Raw genomic sequence first — 15,666 nt, forward strand, 5'->3', positions numbered from 1 at the left:
AGTAACTGTGGCATCACTGTTAGCTCCCAGTAGAGTGTAGTTTGGGTAGGATTACTTCTCCACAACATGGATCCAGAAGCAACTCATCACATGAATTGACTGACATGTAACTGTGAAGTGGTGAAAAGGGAGTGATGAAAAACCAGTTTATTTGTCTCTCTTAAGACTGCTGTCCATGCAGAATGTCTGTTTCTGATTATGGTAACCTTGTAAAAGAAGGATGGCTACTTCTAAAAAAATGCTGTTAATAAATATCTTTCTGAAAAATTGTTGCCATTGTCTGAAGCTATTGCTGAACGTTGCTGCTCGCTGATGCATCTTTCTATTTTGTTTAAAAATGGTTTGGATACAGTATAATTCTATTGCATTTTAATGTTTATATTGTTCACTGGCTTCAGAAGACTGTCAAGAAAGTCTGCCTATAAGATAAATAATAACAATGGAGGGTAGTTAAGGACAGCATGTTTTGAAATGAGGCATACAAATAACTATTTATAATAACACAAATACATTATCTATAAAGAATTTGGCCTTATACAGGGTGGGGATCTGAAAGGAAGAAAGCAGTTCCAAGAGAATCAAAGCAGAATTTTGCCATTATTGATTCCCCATGTTAAAAATCATTTACTTTTAATGTTGAAATGTGAAATCCCGTATAAGAATTTTCAAGTTTGGAGGCTGAAGTATAAAGCTGGTCAAAAGCATCCTTCCATGAAGACTTAATTTGCTGTTTTGCACTAACACGTGATGCAGATTGCAAACTTAAAATTTGAATTAGGAATCAACATATTTCAAATGTATATCGTCAAATTAATGGAAGTCCCATTCTGTGGATACATGGCACCTTTTATGAGGCCTGGGAAGGAGAAATTTATATTATGAATTAAGTTATTTTCCTTCAGTAATAAGTAAAGAAGAACAGAAGTGGAACCAAAAGTCCACTTAGTCCAGTATTCTATTCTCACATTGGCCTATAGAAAGCCTGGCATGAATGAGGACATGAACAAAGCAACAATCTCCCCATTTATCATTCTCAGCATACCACCTCTGACACTGGAGCTAGTATATAGCAAACATGCCTGGTAGCCACTGCAGGAAACTATATTAGGGGAGAGTGCTGCTGTACTCCAGTCCTGCTGGAGGGCTTCTCAAAGAGGATGCTGGTCTAGATGGACCACTGGCCTCCCCCAGAAGGGTGGTTCTTATGTTCTTGTACTTGGTTGTTCTTGTATTTTTTCTTTCTTTAAAAAATGCATTTCAGCTTTTCCTCCCCAGGCTATGTTTGCAAATCACTTTGGGACTTATATACAGAAAGCAATTCACAAACTAATAATAATAATAATAATAATAATAATAATAATAATAATGATTAATAATTTCATTGCATAGACATGGAGCCACCATGAAAAAGACCCTTCCATGAATTGTGCTACTTGCTCCGTTTAACTCATTTGACGGAAGCTAGTAATAGTCGATATACCACTTGTGAAAGAAAGGGCACCCTGCATGCAAGGAGGTCGCTGGAGATGAGCGAGCCAGCTCCATCCAACATCAATTCCCATTTCTGTTGCCTTCCGACTTGTGGGTTGTGACTGTATGTTGCAGGAACCCCTTTTTGTTTCTGTGGAGGCTCCCAACACATTTTAAAGCTCTGCCTAATTGGGGTTCGGAAACTCCTGGGTAGTCCCCATGGAAACAAAAGCTTCAACATGTCAAACTGCTACCTTCTGACTCATGGCATGAGTAAAGGTGTCAGAAGGGGTGGAGTCAATGCATTCGTACCTGGCGCCTCCATCCCTTTACCATCTGAAGAGAGCCACGGTCACCTCTTGATGCTAGAATATATGCTGATTAAAATGGAATGTCCAGACCTTCTTGATTGATTGATTGAATGCCAAGACACCTCTTTGTTTCGGGTGGCATATGAATGCAGAAAACGAACAGACAAACAAACAAGATTACTTTTCTCTTGACTTCTGTTTAGTCTCAAATCTTTTTCACTGACATTTCTCCAAGTGCTTTTTTTTAAAAAAAAACCTCTTGTATTAAAGTAGTAGATAGGTAGCCGTGTTGGTCTGCCATAGTCAAAATAAAAAAATTCCTTCCAGTAGCACCTTAAAGTTCTTGGTATGAGCTTTCGTGTGCATGCACACTTCTTCAGATACACACCTGTGTGTATCTGAAGAAGTGTGCATGCACACGAAAGCTCATACCAAGAACTAACTTAGTTGGTCTTTAAGGTGCTACTGGAAGGAATTTTTTTGACTCTTGTATTAAAATTAGACTTGGATTTTGAGACTCTCTCTTTCTTATTTTATCCTACCTAATCACTCTCCTCCTTGTATGTTCAAATTGCAGGATGGAGATTTCTTCTTGAAGTTTTTCAAAAGGATGGATTTGAAACAGCGAGCAAACCTGGGCAAGATTTATCACCCTTTTGTGAGTTCAGTTATCACTATAAATAGAAATTGTTTTAAAAGGTGTTATTTAGTAGTTTTCATTATGCAGCTGTCTATTTAAATCATTTAATTCTGACACCTAATCTAACTCCCGGTCTCCATCAGAGACAAATAAGAAACCATATGTGTAAAGCATCTGTGAAAATCTTCCATTTATTTATGAGAGCATTAAAGAAAGACTCTGATGTCAGTTACTTAACAATAATAGACGTTCCTTTACACCTATAGTGCAGAGATATTTGGGCATATCCCTCCGTGGTATCTTATACCTACTGCTGTTCCCTTCATTATATACAGATGCACAGCAGTGGAGACAGTAATAGTCTTTCTTAATTAAATAAAGCTAAATGTTAATTAGTCAGAAAATTTGATTTATTTTGAGCACACAAAACTTTTCATTGTGTATCTCTTCTTTGCAAAAGAACAGGTTGTATAGTCATTTAGAACTTTGCATTTCCCCCTTTATTTCGGCTCTGTATTTGGAGTCTTGTGGTGGGATCTAATCGTCATAGAGAAATTATAGGTCTACAGATGTTTTCAAGATGTTACTCTGTCAGTAGCAGATTATCCCCTGTAGCAAAATCTCATTAAAGTGCAATTTACAGAGCTCTGGTGATGTTGCCATCAACCAAAATTAAAGGCATTAATTTTTCAAAGTTCACGGAAGTCCTTACATAAATGATGTAGCAGTTTGCAAGAACAATTTACAGAAGTGTTATTTGCCGAATTAACCTACATTAACAGAACAAATGTTGGAAGGGTAGAAGGAAGGGTTGGGCAGTGAAATTGCAGCTGTTTGCATTTTGTGTAAGGTGCTAGGTACCAAAAAGGGAAAAAAGGAAAAAAGAGAGAAGTGTGTTGAAATGTAACAATGATTGCATGTCGGGTGAAAGGACGGGGAGGGGAATGCAAGCACCTGAACTCTTGCTTTAAAGAGTTAAGCCTATAATAGAGTGATCACCAGTCAGGGAGACCCAGGGAGACCTTAAATTCCACTTTGAAACATCTGTACTCAAGATCTTTTAAAATAGTCCCATTTAGAGAATGGGTTTATGTAGCTCATGTTGCGAATATGCCTCTTCAATATGTTGCCACATGTTTATGCAGGTATTTATTGGCTTAGGTGGTCTTATACTGACAGGGAGCCTAGTGGTTACATGTAGAGTACATCAGAAAAGGCCACGCAGTATTGATCTGCACCATAGGTTTAAAGCACATCAAACACATATTTAAAGCACATGACTTCACCCAAAGAGTTCTGGGAACCATAGCTTCCCCCTCAGAGAGCTACAGTTTCCAGTAGTCTTAACAAACTGCAGTTCCAAGGATTCTTTGGAGGAAGTCATATGCTTTAAAGGTGCATTGCATGTGCTTTCGCTCATGGGTAGGCAAACTAAGGCCTGGGGGCTGGATCCAGCCCAATTGCCTTCTAAATGCGGCCTGCAGACGGTCTGGGAATCAGCGTGTTTTTACATGAGTAGAATGTGTGCTTTTATTTAAAATGCATCTCTGGGTTATTTGTGGGGCATAGGAATTCATTCACCCCCCCAATATAGTCCAGCCCCCCACAAGGTCTGAGGGACAGTGGACCAGCCCCCTGCTGAAAAAGTTTGCTGACCCCTGCTTTAGATGGATGGTGTGGATCTGCCCAAGGTCTCATAGCAGGAGATAAAATAGTTTATTATACAGTATACATATACTCATCTAGATAGCTGTCTAAAGATTTAGATATTGGAAATATGAATATCATCTTTAGAAAATAACAAATTGATCTATGGGAGTAAGTTTCCCCCATCCCACACTCCCATGGAAATCCATATTAGCACCTTGGCTCAATACAGTATTTAGATACGTGTAGTCTTACAATATGCATGATGAAATATTTGCTTTCAGTAGCAAAATTCTTACTGATGTGGAAAGACCCAGGGTTTGATGCTGGGAAAATTGGCCTCTTATTTAATAGCAAACACTGTTAGTAATTATTATACTGACTTCATATATCTTTAAAAAGTATCCATTGTGCATCCAATGTATCTGTGTATATGGGTTCTCTGCAGTGTTAAAATTTAGTCCACTCGCTGATCTGAAAGTTTTAAGGTTTTTTTTTAAGTTGGTATTTCTTTGTTTAAATTGGATGTTCACTCACATCTGAAACAGAATTCTTACTTAATTAAGTGAAGATTACTTCAGTTCTTGTAAACACTCTAGGAAGACTTTGGGATCATTAGGAAGAGTAACTCTTGTGATCACAGTGATCCTAAAATGAGACTGATGGATTTGAACAGATTCAACGTTCAATTAAACCTTTGGGAATGCAATTATATGGACTACTGTGATCTCATTTGATGAGCATGGAGCTCAGTGCACCTAATGAACTTGTCTACGAAAATTCATGTGTCACTAAATTAGGTAGTCATTAAGATGACTCTTTATCATCTTTAACTGTTGTAGATACTTATGCAAGGATTCCAAAAACAAGGAGAAATTAAACAGGAGCAATTAACTGAATGTGGTGGACTCTCCTTCACTGGAGGTTTCTAAGCAGAGGTTTGATGGTCATCTGTCATGGATGCTTTAGTTGAGATTCCAGCATTGCAGGGAGTTGGACTAGAAGATCATCAAAGTCTCTTCCAACTCTACAATTCCATGAATGTATGAGTGGCCTAACTTAGATAGCTGGTATAGAATAACTCCCATATCTGTAACACTCTCATGTCTGTGCAGTAACAGGACATCCTGGTCTTCCAGTAGTGGTTCGGGGCATCCCTGGTTTCAGTCACTGGTTTGGTTTGGTTTTGATCACTGGAGCTATCTGAAATTTTATGTGGTTTGGCATTGGGTGGAATATATGCAGCCTTTATGTGCTTCTCAATATTTTTGTTGCTTCACTATTTTTGCCATACTACGTTTTCTCTGTGCACTTAAAGTCAGAGGGCAATTGCCAGAATGCTCTTCTCCATAAAAATATATTGTTCTAGTATTTTAGTGACATTGATTTTGTGTTTTAGGAAAATACGTGCTTAGATGAACTGAAGATTAGTATACGACTGGGGTGTGAATTATAAGGATTGGTAGCACACTTAATAGACCAAAGTCTTCCATGGATATTAGAAGTAATAAAAATGATAATAGAATGCTAATAATATACCCCTCAGCCCACTTGAACATCTATAAGTCACACTGCCCACTATGGGACTCCAAGGGGTGCATACATTCAGGACGCTGATTTTTAAAATATTTTTGGATGAACTTCTAAGTCGATAAAAGTCGACGACTTAAGCTCCCATTGATTTCAGTGGGCTGTAATCTTGATCTTGTTATCTACAAAGTCAATGCTTTCTCTGTATGGCCTTTCCTTGCTGTCAGAACAAGCTGCCTCTAGAATTTATCTTGTTTAAAAGTAGAGGTTTAATGCAGTGGTGGACCCTTGGGGGAAAAACCCTCCAGTGTCTGTCAATGACCTGATTAAGCCATTTATAGGCTTCCTTCAACTTTCAATTAAAAATCTCAGCTACCTTTATTAACAGACTCAGAGCGCTTCAGAGACTATGTTGTCAGTCCCATGAGTGGTCTCTTTCATTGAGCATTTATCTCATATCTCTGCCTGTTCATCCCTATGAACTGTCCCTACATGAGAGATGTTGGGTGCTAAAAGCCTTTTTTTTAAAAAAAATGTTTTTAGTACATGCAATGCTCTCAAATTAGTTCAGCAGTCTGAATCACAAAATAAGTCCAACTAGGATAAAAAAAACAACCAAACTGCCAGAGAAAAGCAAAGAAAAATTAGAAAACGTTTGAAGTAAATTAGAAGCTTTTAATCCAACTTTCATTCTAGAGTGGGCTGAAATTGTTTTTAGGGTTTTTTATGCTTTAGGCTCCAATTTAAATTTCTATGAAGTTTGTTTCTGTTAACTTCTATTGGATTGGGATTGTCCTCTGAAACTTGCAGCTTTGGTTTCCTTTTCAGGGTAATTTTGTTTGGGCTGCATACACACACCACCTTATTCTGGAATCCCTGGAGACTGTGCAGGTGTTTCCTACATAGTCCACACAAAACCTGCATCTAATACATATATTTTACCCTTGAGAAATTGTTGTCGTTGGCATCCTTCTGTCTCATTCCGAAAATGAAAGCTCATGGCAGATTGATTCTCCATTACCCTGCAGTGTGTCCATTTGAAAAGAGATGTAGGCTGTCTAGGCAATGGGAGGCTCTCTATCCCTGTGTTACAAGGGATTCAAAGAAAGTAGGCAAAACACTTCAGGAGGCAAGAGGGTTTGATAGAGAATACATTTAGAGGAAGGAGCTGTAGCTCAGTGCTAAAACATGTACATGCAGAAGATTCCAGATTTCGTCCATGGGCGTAGCCAGGATTTTTGTTAGGGGGGCAGAACCTCAGTTTGCTATGTATTATTATTGAATTGGGGGGCAGTTGCCCCTTCCCGCCCCCTCCTTGGCTACTTTCATGGTTCAGTGCTCACCATCTCCAATCAGTGCAGACAGTACTGAGTTACAGTTACAGATAGGTAGCCGTGTTGGTCTGCCATAGTCAAAATAAAAAAATTCCTTCCAGTAGCACCTTAAAGACCAACTAAGTTACCGGTAGTTCTTGGTATGAGTTTTCGTGTGCATGCACACTTCTTCAGATACCAAGTTGTTTAAGTAAGTTAATCTTCCACATCAGAGAAGCATTGCTTTTTTGCCTCTTAATATGAACATATATCTGTTCAGATACTTCTTCAGGTATCTGAAGAAGTGTGCATGCACACGAAAGCTCATACCAAGAACTAACTTAGTTGGTCTTTAAGGTGCTACTGGAAGGAATTTTTTTATTAGTACTGAGTTAGAGCATGCACAGCTTCCTATGTTCCTAGTCGAAATAAGCAAAAAAAAAATCTTATTGCAGCAGAAAGCAGTGAAGGACACAAGAAGGCAAAAAGTGTTTTAGTGTATGAATACACACAGTACTTACAACAGTCTATCTTTAAGTATGATTTCATTATTTTACTTATGTAAAGGGTCATGCTAATTTTAAATGTACCCAGTTAAATGTCTGTTGCCAATATTTGAGAATTTCTTTAAACCAGTTGTTTTCAATCTTCTAATTAATGGACTAGTTTAGAAGTCTGATTTGTTAGGCATTAAATAACCTACATGTACAAACACTTTTGAACACCCTGTCCCACATGTGTGTGTGATTTGAAAGATGTGAGAGTAAAAAGTTTTTTTAAGTGGTTTATTGCTGTAAATTTCCTACTCATTTGAGAACAATTTCATGTAGTCTGAATTCTAAAAAAATTCCTGTGTAAAATTTTGAGCCTTTGATGTTGACCTAATTCTGCTGCCCATTCCAACGATGAAATGTGTTGGCTCCAATGATGCCAACCATTAATTTATTAATGATTATAATTATAACCTGTTAATTTAGCCACAATAGGTTGGCCCAGGTGCCAAAGGGAGAAGTGGCTAAAGATCAGTCAACACGGAATGGTTCCTAGAGCTTAATGTATATTCTGGCCATCAGATCAACTGAAGATCAAAGGAAACATTTTCTCTACTGTGGGTGTTTTCGTTCTCAACACCCTTGACATCAGTGAATCCAAGAGAGCAATATATCAAATATGGGATTTTTTTCAAGGCCCCTTCCACATGTGCACCATCAGTCCTGTGAGAAAAGGAGACAACTATGGTGTCCACTCTTCATCCTCTCCCCAGAGGAGACTGTGAATATAAACTGAAAGCAAATTTAAGGCATCAGTTAAATTTCCATACTCCTTTCTGGCCTATGCCAGGTCTGGATTCTGCCAGGAGGGTCTGTGGGTTGTAACCAAATGCTTCCTTCAGTGGAGGAAGTGAACTTTGGATCTAAATCGTACATTGAAAATGCCCACTGTAGAAGTGAAAACAAGAGAGAAAAAAGTTGTATCAGCATTTGACAACTGGTCTCAAATCACCCCCCCAGAAAAATGTTTTAAGCCACCTTATAAATAATACTATAGAAAACAAGATGAACATGTCTATTTAGTGCTAACAGTTCTGACATGCGTGGGGATAAAATATGTACACTGGCCAAACTTCATGGAACTTCAGAACTATGCTCATTTGTAACACACACACAAGATATACATATATATAGATGTATATAATGAAATATTGGTTTTAATAAGGCATTTAAGCAAAGGAAGCTGTTATATTTTTTAAAGGAATATCATAGTATTAAATAAAATGATTTGAGAAAAACAAGCTCCCTTGCAGCTTTTTAATAAATGTTTCAACTTAAATCAACTTTGATGTGAGCTTTGAGAAAAATGCGAGACCCACATGAGAACAGCTGAGAGTCATTCAAAGTCCTGAAATCAAATGCATTAACTGCTGTTCACAATTAACAAACAGTTCCCCATTCTTTTCACCTATAAGTTCCTGATTAATGGACAACCCCCACCCCCCTTTGCTGGTTTTGGCACATTCTTTCTGCAATTTATTCTTTAAATGTGAGTCAGACAATAAATGGTTTGCACAGTTCATAGAGAGACGGACTGCGTGGCATACCAGCTTCTATTTGGAGCCTGACGTTGAGTCAGCAATCAAATACAAGCTCTGTAGAAAAATACCTTCTGTATGAAGTCTGACGATGATTGTCACTTGTAATCAACAGCTAGGGATCACATGGGGTTACATTAAGCAGAACGTTCCTAGCTGCCATTTTGTTTCCCCCCTTTTAGAACTTTATCAAAATGGTTGCATCGTGATCGATGTCCACTTAAGTTTGTTCATTGGGAACTGGTTCCAACAGATATATGTTCATATTAAGAGGCAAAAAAGCAATGCTTCTCTGATGTGGAAGATTAACTTACTTAAACAACTTGGTAATCAGTTTATGCAATTATCAAGCTGTTAAAATCAAATTCCAAGATGTGTTAATGCAAGTAAATTTACTATCACCTATCTGAAATGGTTTCAGACTACTCTTATATTTGGATTTGATTGCAGCTGAGATTCTGGTTTATTCTTCCATATTTATTAATTTGGTCAAAGTCAATTGAGGTTAACTGATTGGTTGCTAATAATAATAGTAATAGTACTGTAATACTACTACTACTACTACTAATAATAATAATTAATAATAATAATTAATAATAGTTATACCCTACTCACCTGATTGGGTTCCTCCAGCCATTCTGAGCCATTTCCAACAAATTATAAAACCACAGTAAAACATCAAACGTTAGAAACTTCCCTATACAGCAGTACCTCGGGTTAAGAACTTAATTCATTTTGGAGGTCCGTTCTTAACCTGAAACTGTTCTTAACCTGAGGTACCACTTTAGCTAATGGGGCCTCCCGCTGCTGCTGCACTGACGCCACATGATTTCTGTTCTCATCCTGAAGTAAAGTTCTTAACCTGAGGTACTATTTCTGGGATAGCTGAGTCTGTAACCTGAAGCGTCTGTAACCCGAGGTACTACTGTACATCTAAAAGTCAGACAGTTGTTTGACATATGATGGAAGAGCATTCCACAGGGCAGGCAGGACTAATGAGTAACCAGCTTACTTCATTTTTGGCTGATCTAACTGAGGGTGAAGCAACTGTTTGATACTCTTGATGCAGCTGTAAGAAGTTTTGTGTGTGTGTGTGTGTGTGTGTGTGTGTGTGTGAGAGAGAGAGAGAGAGAGAGAGAGAGAGAGAGAGAGAGACTTCCAGAGCCCCTTCCAATTTGGTGATTGTAAGACTGGGATCTGGGCAAGGCTCTGCTAAAGTGGTCAGACCAGCAGGACTGCTAGGGATTATCTTAATGGCCCTAGCAAGTATCTCTTTTGTTAGGGAAATTATAGGCTGATGGCTCTCAAGAACTGGCTAAGGAAAGTGTGATTCATCTTCTCTCCTCTCCCAGCTGGGGATGATGAAAGCTAGGAGTCTGTGTGGAGCATAGACTGGCAGTTTTGATTGCCAGGGAGACAGGCAGAGAAGGAAGTCAGAGAGGTGGGCTTTGACTCTGAAAAGCATCATGGGGATGCCTGCTATCTCCTTAGGATCTGCTGTGAGAGCAGAGGATTTGGACAATCTATTGGAGTGTTTAAGCCAGGGGTCACCAACCTTTTGAGGCCCGTGGGTACTTTTGGATTTTTGTGCAAGTGCCCAGGGCATCACCCCTCTTGGCTCACCTCTTCCCCCCTTCCCCAAGAGACAGAGTGTGAGTGTACACCTCTCCCTTGCTTTTTATTATTTTGTTCATTTCATATAAATTAATAAAACATATTGTTTAGGTTGTGCAAATTTAGGGTTGCCATATGTCCTCTTTTTCCAGGGCATGTCCTCTTTTTCATGGGTACAGTCATCATAGTGATCCATAGTTAAAAGTAGTAGTCAAATGTGTCCTCTTTTTTGCTGCTCAAAATAATGCAACCAAAACCAAAACATAGCAGTAGAATCAAAGCAAAATGCATCAAAGAAACAGAAGCATTATTGTGGATCATCTGACAAAAAGAATATAAAAAAGAGTAAATCACATTCTTTTCTAAGGGATCTGGGTACATATTGACTCCAATGGAATTAACTTGAGTCTTGAAAGCTCAGAGCTGAAAGAGAACCTGGGGAAAAAGTCCAATAATAAATAGATCTGCATAAAAGCCCGTAATGCAATGTGTTAAGAAGTGTGCCTTTTTCATGCGTCATTTTAAATTTCTGTAGAGTTGTTAGGAACAATGGATGTAATTTTTTGTTTTAATTGCATGCTTTGCTTCTGGTATTCCTGGAGGCTCCCCAAATGTTTTAGCATCCTGATCTTCTAGTGTTCTAAAATGAGTTGGGAGTCTTCACAGGCATAGGAGACTCCCCACATTACACAGTTGTACCTCAGGTTAAGGTCCATTCTTAACCTGAAACTGTTCTTAACCTGAAGCACCACTTCAGCTAATGGGGCCTCCTCCTGCTGCTGCTGCTGCTGCGCCATCTGAGCACAATTTCTGTTCTCATCCTGCAGCAAAGATCTTAACCAGAGGTACTATTTCTGGGTTAGCGGAGTGTGTAACCTGAAGCGTATGTAACCCGAGGTACCACTTTATATATGTTAAGCAAATACAAGAGCATAAAGGAGGAGCCACATGATAATAGGGGTGGAGTTAAAAGTGTGGCTACACAGCCACTTCTATTTATGTTTCCTTTTCATAGCAATGATGCTCGCAGAGGGCTAAAAGAGGCATTGCTACTGGCCTTGCTACTGACCACACTCAAGGCCCAGAGGTTTTACATTTTCGACCATTCACACAATTCTTTAAAGTTTCTGGTAGGTTATTCCTGAAAAAAGAAAAGGTACAGAAACAAAGACTTAAATGAAAGGGGCAGAGAAAGATATATCCTAAAACGTTTGCGATGCGCTATGATAACTTTTAAAATAGCAACAACTGAAATTTGGTGTGAAACAAAACATATTTCATTTCAAATACTATTATTATTATTTTAAAAAAAATTCTGTTTACGTACAAAAAAGGAACAACATAACAGTTTATGATCATATTGTGTTGTTGACTTCCATTTATAGGATTAGACTATGACACCATTTGCACTAGATATTATTGAAGCCATAATTTTAATCAGATTCAACAGCAGTTTCTTCTGTGTCTTCGCCTTTCTAGCTGCGTGTGAAACCATACGCTGTTACACATTCTAAGCCACGTCTATGGGATGAGCAAACCATTGTACCATCTGGACACCTGCTTGAAATCAGATTACATTAAGCACATTATTCAGGGTTGCCGTATTTCAAGAAGTGAAAATCTGGACACAAACAAATTGTTGACATTTTAAAAAAAACATTCTCCAAAATACAAAAATCCATGATTCTTCGCTTATGTTGCCAAGGACAAGCTGCCACTTTTTGCAAAACGCCCCCCCCCCCGATGTCACATCTGCCATTGAAATCAAGGAAGTATGGCACTCATAACATTACCAGGAATAAGTGCTTTATCAGACATAGTAGGAAGAAAAGAAGCCTGAGTTTTCCAACCGTACTCTTTCAGATCTCGTGTCTGTAGCAATGTATGTAGCTTGGTGAGTTTATCTACCTTTAAAGTAAAAGTAAAGGTAAAGGGACCCCTGACCATTAGGTCCAGTCGTGGCTGACTCTGGGGTTGTGGCGCTCATCTCACTTTATTGGCTGAGGGAGCCGGCCAGCATGACAGAGTCATGTGGCCGGGTCATGTGGCCAGCATGACAGAGCAGCGCACAGAAATGCCGTTTACCTTCCTGCCAGAGCGGTACCTATTTATCTACTTGCACTTTGATGTGCTTTCGAACTGCTAGGTTGGCAGGAGCAGGGACTGAGCAACAGGAGCTCACCCTGTCACGGGGATTCGAACTGCCGACATTCTCAATCAGCAAGCCCTAGGCTCTGTGGTTTAACCGGCAGCGCCACCTGCATCCCTATCCACCTTTAATCTTTGTCCATTCATTATTATTGCTTATTATTACTTATCTTCTCATTTTGTAATCTGGCTTTTTATGGTACCATTTGAAAGTTAGCTGTGCCATGGTCAAAGGAAGCAGACATGCTTATCATACCCACATGGAGGAACAAATTGTGGTGAACAATATTTCCCCCCAAAAGTCTCTTATATTTGACAAGCATATAATGCTTTTGGAGCTTATATGGACCTTGTTTGAGTCTTCTCCACTCCCATGTTGAACAACACAGGAGCAAAGAGCTGGACCGTGTCAAAGTAGGCCTACCATAACAATTCATGCTGTTCCCCTGATGTCTGTGCAAACGGGGTTTGCAGATCCCCTGGAAGTCTTCAGCTATATGCACTATATGCCTACAGCTATATGCACCAAGGTCTCTCTCTACAGACATTTTGGTGTATGCACAATATCAAGTGTGCAATATTAATCTGGGGCTACACCTGCAGCCCCACTCCTTGCTCTCCTATTGTTCAAAATGGGATAGAAAACAACTGAGCAGGGCTATAAATGTTTGCCATGTTTGGCTTTATGTGTCACCAGAAGGAAGCATCAGAAGGATGTTGGTATCATCTGTCACCAGTGACACCTCCTGATTTTGAGAGGCAATCTGTAGGGCTGATATGACCATCTGTGTATCAGCATCTTGATGACTCATACATGGTAATCACTCAAAAGGGATATGCAAAGGAGTGAACTGATCTGTATTTTGTGGATTTGCAAGAAAAGCCCTTGGTTGGGATGTTTTGCCAATTGCTTCAGTTAATTCCACATTCAGCTGATAAAGGATTGTTGGATCTTGGTGCTTGTGATCTTGGGGGAAGGTTCCCCCCCCCATAATCAAGCACTTGACTAAGGTGACCTTTGGGGGGGCATCAAGCAATATTGGCTAGAACCATTAAGTGTAAGACAAATGCTACTCTCCTTTCAGTCACTATTGAAGCTTGAGGAAAGTTGATTGTGTTGACAATTGTGTTGATGCAGATCCAATGCCTATTCTACCTAAAACCGCCACGTTATGAGAAAAATCAGCAACCATTTTTGCAAAGCACCCAAGTACAAACATTCATTGTTGTTGATGCAATTGTTCATCACATACCATGATTTAGTGCTTGTGCTTGTTAACTTTACTTTATGTTACAGAAACCCCCCACAGAGACAGTTCAGTCAGAAGCCATTTTGAGCTAAACATGTGTTCCATTTCTATGCCAATTTCAAAAAGAGAGAGCAGGGACTGAAGCCTGGGCTTCAAAGTACACAACATGGGCTGTCCAAGGACACATGCTTTAGCTCTGGTGATATCATTGTTTTAATGAGTCATAAACAAATCATTAACACTATTGTTTTGCTCGATCCAAATTCTTAATGAGTGAAATCTGTTCTCTCTCTCTCTCTCTCTCTCTCTCTCTCTCTCTCTCTCAAATCAGAAACATTTTTTTTTTTTGATGTTGCAAGAATGAAATGCTTCTTCTTTTCTAATAGTGTTTGGAGCATTATGTAGTCAGGTTGTGTTACATCAGTTTCAACTATTGTGGTGTGACGATGTGGGAAAGATGCTCAAAGGGGAAGGCCTACCATATGCACAGTCTTGACCATGAGAAATAAGAGACCAACTGGGTAGGTCCAGGGAGTGGTGAACACCTTGCTATGGTGGAGTGAAGCACCATCTACCCTTGAAAAGACAATGGTGGGCTCCTACTCAAGAGGACCTCTTTGAACCCAGAAGTGTTGAACCACTATGCCCCACCTGCTAATATCCCTGTTTCAGGCAAGGTACCCAAGAGGGTGGTGGGAGTTCAACTACAGTCATGCTTGGAGGAAATGGATACAGTGGTACCTCGGGTTACAAACACCATGGGTTACAAACACTTCGGGTTACAGACTGCTAATCCGGCAATAGTACCTCAGGTTAAGAACTTTACCTCAGGATGAGAACAGAAATCATGCGCTGGCAGTGCAGCGGCAGTGGGAGGCCGCATTAGCTAAAGTGGTACCTCAGGTTAAGAATGGTTTCAGGTTAAGAATGGACCTCCAGAATGAATTAAGTTCGTAACCAGAGGTACCACTGTATTCTAAATCTATTTCAATTCACTTCAGACTCAGGTATGGCATTAGGATTGTCTAGGTTCTCCTAACTCAGGCATCTCCAAACTCTGCCCTCCATATGTTTTGGGACTACAATTCCCATCATCGCTGACCACTGGTCCTGTTAACTAGGGATGATGGGTGTTGTAGTCCCAAAGCATCTGGAGGGCTGAGTTTGGAGATGCCTGTCCTAACTGATGACCTTTAATGGGGGAGGAGACAGGGTCATTACCCTTGACCTCTCAGTGGGTTTTGATAGAATTGATTGTGGTATCATCATGGAAGAAGCAGTTCAGATTCTGGCCCATTGCTTGCAGGCAGTAATAGGCTGGATGTGGGCCAATAAATTGAAAGTGAGTCCGGCTAAGACAGAAGTGCTATGTGTGGGTGGGTTGTTAGATCCAGGAACTGGGGACATGAACTGCTCTGGTCAGGGTTGCACTCCTTTTGTAAGAAGAAGTGCTTAGTATGGAGTTGTTGCTGGATCTAACCTTGCCACTTAAACCCAAGTGGCTTCAGTGGCTAGGTGTGCCAGCTGCAGCCATTGCTGTATAGACAACTTCCAGTTGCAATTTCCAGAGCAATGTGCTCTTGAAGGCAGCCCAGAGACTGCAACTGGTACAGAATGCAGCAGCTAGGATGCGGGATGGACACTGTTGGCTGGA

The 15,666-nt window shown here is 39.8% G+C and overlaps 1 long non-coding RNA gene across 1 annotated transcript in view; it reads left to right on the plus strand.

Annotated features, from left to right (window-relative positions):
• Positions 1-15,666, plus strand: part of LOC308585174 — a 345,848-nt gene that overhangs the window by 61,001 nt on the left and 269,181 nt on the right. The window contains exon 2 of the long non-coding RNA XR_014007113.1: positions 2,359-2,439. This is a non-coding gene — a long non-coding RNA (uncharacterized lncRNA). The remainder of the gene's footprint in view (positions 1-2,358; positions 2,440-15,666) is intronic.

The sequence above is a fragment of the Podarcis bocagei genome (genome assembly GCF_964188305.1).
Source record: "Podarcis bocagei genome assembly, chromosome: 4".
Classification (NCBI taxonomy): Eukaryota; Metazoa; Chordata; class Lepidosauria; order Squamata; family Lacertidae; genus Podarcis; species Podarcis bocagei.